At 47.1% G+C, this 10,058-nt stretch overlaps 1 long non-coding RNA gene across 1 annotated transcript in view; it reads right to left on the bottom strand.

Moving 5' to 3' along the window:
• Nucleotides 1–6,690: 6,690 nt before the first annotated feature.
• Nucleotides 6,691–10,058, bottom strand: part of LOC114005717 (uncharacterized) — a 7,387-nt gene continuing 4,019 nt past the window's right edge. Inside the window, exons 2-3 of the long non-coding RNA XR_003547556.1 lie at nt 7,557–7,662; nt 6,691–6,957 (exon numbers count right to left, since the gene is read on the bottom strand). This is a non-coding gene — a long non-coding RNA (uncharacterized LOC114005717). The remainder of the gene's footprint in view (nt 6,958–7,556; nt 7,663–10,058) is intronic.

The raw sequence follows: 10,058 nt of genomic DNA, 5'->3' as shown, positions 1-10,058 counted from the left end.
GGAAGTGGAGGAGAGATTCCAGTGTCCTACGGCCGCTGTAACAAAGCACAACAAACCAAGCGACTTAAAACGACAGACATTTATTGTTTCACAGTTCTCGGGGCTGGAGGTCCGAAACCAAGGTACTGGCAGGGGCATGCTTCCCTGAGACGCTAGTTAGTCTCCCCGTGCCTCTTCCCGGTGTCTGGTGGTCGCTGTCAGTCCTTGGCATTGCCGGTCTGCAATGCTCCAATCCCTGCCTCCGCTGTCACAAGTCATCTCCTGTCTGCCTCCATACGACTGCGTGTTTGTAAGGACACCTGTTGGGTTAGGGGGCTCCCTATTCCAGTGGGACCTTATTGTGACTGACGGCTTCTGCAATGACCCTATGTCTAAATAAGGTCACGTTGTGGGGCGCTAGGGGGTTATGACTTCAGCCTCGCTTTTGGAGGACACAAGATAATATACAACAGTACTGAAGGTCTGACCCACCTCTTTGAACATCGCAGCCTCTCTACCCAGCAAGATCTGTGAGATATTGGGCTCAATGAGAGAAACTTTGGTTTCTGCCATTTCCCTCTCTCCTTTCTAAAGAAGTTATTAAGCATTAGTCTGAGATAGGGCCAGGATCCGAAAATAATATATAGTTATCCTTCCTTGAAGGAATACACACGTGAGTGGGAGGCCCCCAACATACAAATGAGCCCCAACAAATGGCAGGACATGCAGATCACCTCTAACACACAGGAACACACAGAGCAGGGAAGAAAGGAAAAGAGCCCAGTGTGCATGGGACAGTGGGTGCTGGGGGTGGGAGGCGAGGAAGCTTCATGGCCTCACAGAGAAGGCCACCCTTCAAGGGGAGACAGACATTCTCCAGGGAGAGAAGACTTCCAAGAAGAGTATGTGCAGGACAGTCATGTATTGAATGAACATTTATTAAGTTTACTCAACACCACGTACAACACATTGGGATGCGGGAATGAATAAGAACGCAAAGGCCCTTGCCCTCAGGGAACTTGCAGGTGTGCGGGATGTGAAAGGGAAAAGCACCTCAGGTAAAAACGCTGCAGGCATGCTCAGGACTTCAGTGTGGCTGAAGTTGAGTGGGGAAGGGCGGGAATTCGGGCTACAGGGTAAGAAGGGGTGAAGCGACACAACCCTTTCCCCACACTGGAGCATGAGCTCGCCAGGAGCACACCTTCCTGCACTCTGCAAGGTGAGGCAGTGTATCACCACCTGCGTGTCTCTAGCACCTCCTGCGCTACCTGCCAGATGGCACTGCTCAGCAGGTGAGCAAATGAATGAATGAATGAATGAACGAATGACTTTAGACAGGCCAGGGGACAGGAAAAGTGTATTTTAGAAAGATAATTCTCAGTGTAAGGTAAACAAAGAAAAAAGAATTGAGGCAAGGAGACCAACCAGGAGGAATTGCAATTGTCTAGATCAATGGAAAACGGAAGTAAAGCACAAATTAATTTTGGTGCAAAAAAAAAAGGGGGGGGAATCCCATGTACTGTTCCCATATGTGCATTTTATATGAACTTTTAAAGACTCCTCATAGGCTTGTTTACACAGACATTCCTCAGCTTCTTATGGTTCAGCTTGACTTCTACTTTATGATGTGCTTTCACCTGTGCATGTTAAAGGCAAATACACACAAAGTCATCGTGGTGTTTGGGTTTGTTTTTTGAGAGATTTTTTTGCTATAGGGCACGCATGCTCAGCAGAGAAACAGAAAGAAAGACAGAGAGACAGGAATCACCCCCTGTGGGGACAGCCACACCCAACCCCTCCCCTCCATTCTCCTCTAGGGATTTTGGGGCATGCGTGCACACATGCCTGGTGTGAGTTTCAAGGACCTGGGACTCAAATCAAGGTCAAGCACATGGGAGTCTAGCATCTTAACCACTATACCCCCTGCTGGCCCCAAAATCATTGTTTTACTTTCAGTACAGCATTCAATAAATTACATGAGACATTCAGCACCTTATTATACAACAGGGTTTGTGTTAGATGCCTATGCCTAACTATAGGCTAATGTAAGTGTTCTGAGCACGTTTCAGATCAGATAGCCTAAGCTGTGACATTCACCAGGTTAGAATTAATAAATGCATTTTGACTTATGATATTTTCCACTTATGGTGAATTTATCAAGGTATAACCCCATCATAGTCAAGGAGCATCTGTATGTATCATAACACTAAGAGATTCAATAATAAAATATACATAAAAATATAAATTTTAGCAGGAAAGGTTATAAATATTGATAGCAGCAGTGGGGCAAGCAGGTTGTGTAGTGGTTAAGGTGCTAGATTCCCATATGGCAGACCATGGTTCAAGTCCCAAACCCAGGAGCTTGAAACTCACACCACCCCATGTGTGTGTGTGTGCTCAAAATCCCGAGAGGAGGATGGAAGAGAATAAATTGCAGGTTGGCCTTCCCCCCGGGGGGTGATTTCTTGCTTTCTGTCTCTGTATCTCTGTCTCTGTCTCTATGGGAAGTGCGCATGCCCTATAGCAAAAACCTTCCTTACGAAGAAAATATCAATAGTGGAAATTCCACTATCAACAGTCTCCTCTGTTTTCTAGTGAGGACCATCATAGAGATCCGTGTCCCAGTGGCAAATGCTGAAAACAAGGGTTGGCTATGCTTTACCAGCTATACCAGAGCTGGACAGCACCTGGCCTGTGGGTATAGGACACCTGCGGACACACATTGGGTTGAACTACTGCTCCAAAACAGAGCCAGACAAATCATCCACTAAATCCCACTATCTGACTATGAGGAGGAATGATGGTAAAAGACATTTGTCCAAGATTAGTCTGTGTTTGGTAGGAAAAAACAAGAAAGAAGTAGGAAGAAGGGGGGGGGAAGGTGTGTGGAGGAAATGTACATGAGGCCACAGCAAATTCAGTGAAGTAACCACTTTCTGCTGGGGGTATCTATGAACATGGTCTACCTACAAGTGGTGATTCCACCTGGGCCCTCAAGCTGTGTAACCTATTTATAGCTTATCCTCCCCAATCATGAATCCAAACAGAGGCAACAGGAGGATTGTAGCTAGAGGCTCATCCAAACTGAGATCCAGCCACTCTGGAAATTCCTACAGGCAAGGATGTTTCTTCCATCTGCCCAGATTTCACATTGCCTATCACATGGAATGGTTATAGAATAAATGGCACTGGCTGCCATGTACCAAGCACTACACTAGGAGACTTACATTTAATTAACACATCACCCTCATAAAGTAGGTACTATCTAGCCAAGATACACAGAAGTATCCATCAACAAACACATAAATAATAAAAACGTGGTATATCTATACAATTGAATACTATTCAGCCATTAAAAAGAATGAAATCTGGACCAGTAGGTAGCATGGTGGTTAACGTGCTGGGCTCCCACCTGGTCGACTGTGGTTTAAGCACTGGACCCAGTGGCTTGAAAATCATGTTGGGTTCATATGTGTGTCTGCCCAGAACCCCAAGAGAAGAATGGAGGAGATTGCAGTATGGACATTCTCACTTTCCCTCTCTCTCTCTCTGTCTCTCTGGTGAGCACATGCCCTCCCATTGCCCCCCCTCAAAAAAAATGAAATCCTTTCATTTAAGATAATGATGGACAAGACTGAAGGACATTTTGCTAAATGAAATGAGCCAAGCACAAGAGAAGAAATACCCATTCTCATCCATATGTGGAAATTTAAGGATGATCTCATAGAAGTAGAGTTGAAGAATGACAATTGGGAAGGATCAAGTGTAGGAAGAAGGGAAGATAAAGAGATACAGGTTACGCAGGACTAGCAGTTAGCGTAATAGCTATGTCGCTGGACTCCCAAGTAGCTAACTGTGGATCGAGTCCCGAACCCGGTGGTTTAAACTCATGCCAGGCATGTGTACGTGTGTGCCCAAGATCCCAAGAGGAGAATGGAGGAGAAGGGATTGTGGCATGGCTATCCCCCCTGGGGGGGGTGATTTCTCGCTTTCTATCTCTGTCTCTGTCTTTCTGGCAAGTGCACATGCCCCTATTAGAAAAAACCTCTGTAAAAAAAAAAAAAAAAAAAAAAAAAGAGTTACAGGTTACGAAGTTACAACCATAAAAGAGGAACCATTTCTAGTGTTATAAAATGCAATAAAGTGACTATAGTACAATTTACTGTATATCTCAGAGTAGCTAAAAGAAGAAATTGAATGTTCTGAACGCAGCAATGACAGATGGTTGAGATGATGGATATACTAATTACCTTAATCATTGCATACTGTACTCAAAATCACCTTGTACAATGTAAATATATCCATTATTATGTCAACTTTTTTTGAGAGATTTTTTGCTATAGGGCGCATGCGCTCGCCAGACAGACAGACAGACAGAAAGTGAGAAATCACCCCCTAGGGAGGAATCACCACGCCGCAATCCCTTCTTCTCCATTCTCCTCTCAGGATCTTGGGCACACACTCACATGTGCCGGCATGAGTCTAAGCCACGGGGTCCAGGACTTGACCCACCATCAACTACGTGGGAGTCCAGCGACATAGCCATTACACTAACTGCTGGTCCCTTATATGTCAATTTTTAAAAAGCAGAGGCCAGACAGTGGTACAGCCACAGACCATGACCTCTATGATGTGATCCCACATGGGAAGGTTCTCAGTTCAAGTCCAGAGGCCTCCCTGAGTATGACAGCACATGTTGCCATGATCTGGGCTGGATGAGGATGGGGGAGGATTGAGGCATAAAGACCCTGTTAGGGGTGCCTGTATATCTCTCTCTCTCTCTCCCTCTCTCCCTTTCTCTCTCTTTCTCTCTCTCTCTCTTTCTGTGTGTGTGTGTGTCTCACTCATAGAAGAAAGAAAGAAACTTGAAAAAAAAAAAAAAAAAGATGGAGAAGGAGCCCAAGATGGTTCTGAGTTCCAGGACTGGGAAGACCCCGTCTCTCCAATAGCTGGTTTATAGGAGACTCTGGCTTGTCTGGAAAGAGAGCCATCAACCAAGTCGCCGAGATGGGAGGGACCGCAGTACTGTCCATCCAAACAGAAGCATCTAGCAGATGGGTGAGCGTGCTGGCCTCGAGTTCAGGAGCATGCTGGACTTCCAGGATGAACTTGAGCACTAGCCATGGAAAATAACAGTAAAACATGGGAAAATACCCTGAAGGACTCCAAGTAAGGAAAGAGGGGCGTTTAGGAAATACGACCCTTGGGGATGGGGAAAAACAAGCGGTCAGAGAAGCTAGGAGGAAAATGGGAATTTGTAGAATCATGAGATTAAACATACAAACCAAAAAAGTGTCCAATTTTATAGATAGAGGCCAAGAAAACAAATTTGAATGTGGCAGAGACTGGCACAGGGGGGCCTTCAACAAGACTTGAAAGTCCAGGGCATCCTTCTTCATAATCTCCGCAGCCTCACACAAAGGGTCTTCAAAAAGTGAATGGAAAAGGTGGATTATGAAAATTTCAAACATTTTTGCACCAAAATAAACTCTTACTTTATATCCATTTTCCCATGTGGTTTATGAAGTCCTCTCACATAACACAAGGCTGGCGACACTGGCTACCTGAAGCACAGTGGCAGCCATGTCCCGAGTGAAACGACTCCTGTGAAGCACCCCATTGCCATCACCGCTCCGTGTCGTTTTTTTAGCCTGTCCTGGAAGAGAACATGGTAGGGGGGTTTGGTCATCCAAAGGAGTGGCCTCCTTCATCCTGTACCCTTGCCCCTGAGGAGTCGTGAACCTCTTGCCTGTCTTTAGGTCAGCCAGGTTAGCTAGAAAACTGCCTCTGTGTTCAACAGCTCCAGAGGCAATTTCTCGGCAACTTCCGGTAATCTGTGTTACAACTTCTGAAAGCCCCTGCCAAGACCCATGAGAAAACAGGCCCTTGTGACCCAGAGTTTCTAAAAGGCTCACTTGACGAATTGAGGCATGAGTCAACGCCGAGGACAAGTAAGGTCCCAAACGGCCCTGCTTCTGGGCGACTGCTGTCCTGTGTCCTCTGCAGTGGGGGGAGTGGACTGTGAGGGAGGCGTTGAGGCCAGCACCCTGACAGTGTGCTGGGGGCTCCAGTCGAGGAACTGAGGGCTCTGTCATGCCCGGAACTTCAAAGGCCCGCAGCACAAAGGAGGGTCTGTGCTGTCCCCTGAGAACAAACTCCGATGAAGTTACTCACAAAGAATGACAGTCGTCATGGTCTTGTTATTAGGGTTCCCACATCTTGGTGCCTAGAACGGATAACCCTTGAGATCATGGATAGTGCTCAAAGGCAAAAGCATCACTTAACATCAAGGAGGCACGTGAGGACAAAGCGCGGGAGGACAAAGAGGTGCAATGCAGAAAGAAGGTCAACGCATACGGTCGCCATCGGCCATGAGACAGAGCCTCTAGGGGAGGTGTGGGAAATGACGCTTTACCAGATTTTAGTTCAATGCAACCTACCCCCGGCCTCCGCTGGCTGAGATCACGGGCATGCATGTGCCTCACATTTTTTTTTTTTTGAGAGGTTTTCACTATAGGACGCGTGTACTCGCCAGACAGACAGAGAGAGACAGAGAGACGGAAAGCGAGAAATCACCTCCCGGGGGGATGGCCACACAGCAATCCCTTCTCCTCCATTCTCCTCTCGGGATCTTGGGCATGCATGCACACATGCCCGGCATGAGTTTAAGCCACCAGGTCCGGGACTTGAACCACAGTCGACTACATGGGAGTCCAGCGACATAGCCATTACGCTAACTGCTGGTCCCTGCCTGACATTTTCTGAAGGTCTCCGAATACAAACCCAGAACCTTCCCACGTAGATGAGCCTTGCAGAGTATCAGTTTTACTGCTGCACCGCTGTCTGTCCCCGATCGTATTTTGAAGGAAACGTTTAATCCTTCAAACGTTTACTGAGCAGCTGCTGGGTGCAGGCTCTCGGCTGAGCAACAGGGCATGATGGACATTCCTCTGAGGTGTGACGAGCCTACTGCAGGAGCTAGGTGTGAGCGAACGAGAGGGAACAACGGGAGAACAGCGTGAGAGGTGTTCACAGAGGCGGGAACAGGGTGCCAATAGAGACTTATCATGAGAGGCTTCCTATGACGGGGAGGAAAAGACACGCAGCCCCGCTGTGGAGAGCTCTGAGCTAATTGCAACACGGGCTGTTCAGACGGCATCTCCTTGAGTGACAGCAAGCCCCAGGGAACAGTCTAAAAGGTCCTTACAGGGCAGTCATTGGCTGACACAAACTGAAGCGGGCTGCTAGGAGGTCAGAGTGCACTGGGCGGCCACTTAGCTAGTGAACAGGCCCCTTCCACACTGGCCCAGAACAGCTCAGCTCTCCCCCACGGTGTCTACACTGCAGTTCCCATCGGTGATTACCTTCTCCCCCCTCCCCACCTTCGCAGGGTCAGGTAGCGTTAGTACGGTAAAGTTATAAGCTCATGAAGTAAGGGTTTTATTTTAATGGCAGGTTTTATTTAAATAGCTTTAGAAATTACCTTGGCCCCATATTTATAGAATCATTAAGAGTCTGGAAGGATTCCTCCCATTTTTCAGTCACACTTACTGCATTTTATGGGAGAAATTACATACCATGGTGACATTCATGATCTTGGAGACGCACCAAGGTCATGGACGAGCCCTTTGAGAATGTCACGGGTCCACGTCTGTGAATAATGAGCTGTATTTCACTGGCATTCTGGAAAAAACAAGGTCTTGTTTTAACTTCGAAGAACTAGAAACATTCTTCCTTCCATGATTTTCCTATAATGTGGGGAAAGTCACCATCCTGTCCCCTGCTTATGAAGGTTTAGCATGTGTCACCAGAAGACAAAGGAGACACTTATCTACAAAACTGTTGCCTGACAAGGCGCTCAAATGAACAAAGATAACGAAACTCCCCAGTGGACTGCTTTTCCTTTGGTCTATTTCCTGGAACACAGTAACTGTCAACACTCAAACCAGGACCCCCTACCCAGAAAAATCTCCAAGCACCTCAAACTTCACATCCCTTCACGCCAACCCCAGCCTGCTTCTGTGTTCTCACTGCATGTATCTGATCAATGAGGCCAGAAAACTAGAGTAGCCTCGGCCTTCCCCTGACATCCAATTAGTTACCAAGTGAGTCAAGCTTACCTTCCGAATGACTCTCAACAGCAGCCAGGGCTCTCCAGCCCCACGGCACAGTCCAGGCTCAAGACAAAAATCATCTGTCATCACAACACGCTGAAGCCACACTTCCTGTGCCCTCCATGACGACACAGAGACATTGTCCTCAAAATGCAAATCATGGCTTCCATCAAAGATCAAGGCACGGTCCAATCCACCACTCAGTCTTGGACAGAGCTTCTAATACCCACAGCCCACACACACAACACTTTGAAAAACTTTTGTTGTCATTGTTATTTTGTTTTTTATTTTATTTTATCTTTTGAGGTTTTTGCCATAGGGCAGTGCCCTCACTGGAGAGACAGAAAGAGAGAAACAGTGAAAGGGAAAGTGAGAAATCACCATTCGGGGGAATGGCCACGATGCAATCGCTCCTCCACCATTCTCCTCCTGGGATTCTGGGCATGCATGCACATGTACCAGAGTGAATTTCAAGTTGCCAGGTCTGGGACTCAAACCAGTCGCCCACATGGGAATCCAGCACCTTAATCACTATGCCACCTGCTGGCTCCCTTTGAATAATGTTTTGACAGGGAGCTGTCTATCCCCTGGGGCAAGCTGAGTTCTTTCACAACTCTCTGTCTTTTTTTTTTTTTTTTAAGAATTATTTATTTAACTTTACTTCTTCTTATTATTATTATTATTTTAATTTGCTATTGGGCATTCAATGTTCACCAGTGAAAGAGAGAGAGGGAAAGTGAGAGAGTAAGCTGCCAGGTCCAGGACTCAAACCATGATCAGCCACGTGGGAGTGCAGCGCCTTAACCACACCAACTGCTGGCCCCACATTTTGCGTTTGCCACTGTCTTCCTAGAGGCCCTTCTCCCTTCTCTTGGTGAGCCTCTATCAGTCCTTTGGGATCAATTCAAACATCACTGCGTCAGCAGAGCCCCATGAAAATCTCTCAGTGACTCTCCTGCCTGGCCCTCCCATGGTACTGGACGCACACTCCATGAAATTGTCAGTTTACTACAAAAACACATTGTTAATAGATTTATCCTCGCCAGTGAGCCATGTGCTCCGTTCAGCCTCGAATCCCCATACTACCTAGCACAAAGCTTGGCTCCTGCTGGGCAGCCAGAAAGCTTTGCTGAATGAAACGGCCAGTGACCGAGATCTCTGGCTACTCTGTAAAATGAGAAAGGCATGTCTGTCATCAAAGAGGGAAAATGCTTTTTTTCCTAACTACAAAGTGAACCAAGGAGTCAGAAAAGTTAAAACAAGGATAAAAAGAGTGCCTTTAGATCTCGACCAATTTTTAAATGACTCGTCACATCTGTCCTAGCTACAGACTAACTCTAGCAGCCTCCTGCGGCCTCTTAGAGTATTTCACGCTTGGGCACCAGATCCAGCCAATGTTCAATAATCATGGAAGAAACACTTAAAAAGAAGTCATTGGCTTTGAAAATAGAGATGTAAGGAGATGCCCAGTAAGAGCATCTGCTAAATATCTTTCCTGCTTGACCATAACATCAGACACACGGCAGTGGCCCTATCGTTCGCAATGTCTAATATCTGCTGTGGCCATTTCCAAGGGACACTGCAGCCAGGTTGTGTTTGTTCATTCATTCACTCACAGACAACTGCTGGGCAGCCACCAGGCCAGTCGCCTGGCCCAGCTCAGGAGAAGCAAAGACAGAAACGTGCGTCTGAGGTCCCGGGCTTTCTGCGAAGTAGATGGATCGCTACGAACGGATATCCTGGACTGTATTATTAAGCACTTAGTATTTAATCCTGCCTGGATCTAAAAATGTGTCCAAGTTCCCCTGGTACCCGGCAGGCCTCGGGTAACCTCCGGGCGACTGCTGAGCGTTCTAATCCAGAGAGCTGGGGGCGCTAGGCGCAACCTGGCTGGAGGCAGAATGCGAACTGCGGCGTTTTCGGACCAGGGTGAGTCCATGCTCCAATTCAGGAGTGTCGCTGGAA

Source organism: Tupaia chinensis, unplaced genomic scaffold, assembly GCF_000334495.1.
Source record: "Tupaia chinensis unplaced genomic scaffold, TupChi_1.0 Scaffold000070_1, whole genome shotgun sequence".
Classification (NCBI taxonomy): Eukaryota; Metazoa; Chordata; class Mammalia; order Scandentia; family Tupaiidae; genus Tupaia; species Tupaia belangeri.
This window is presented reverse-complemented; position numbering and strand designations above follow the sequence as displayed.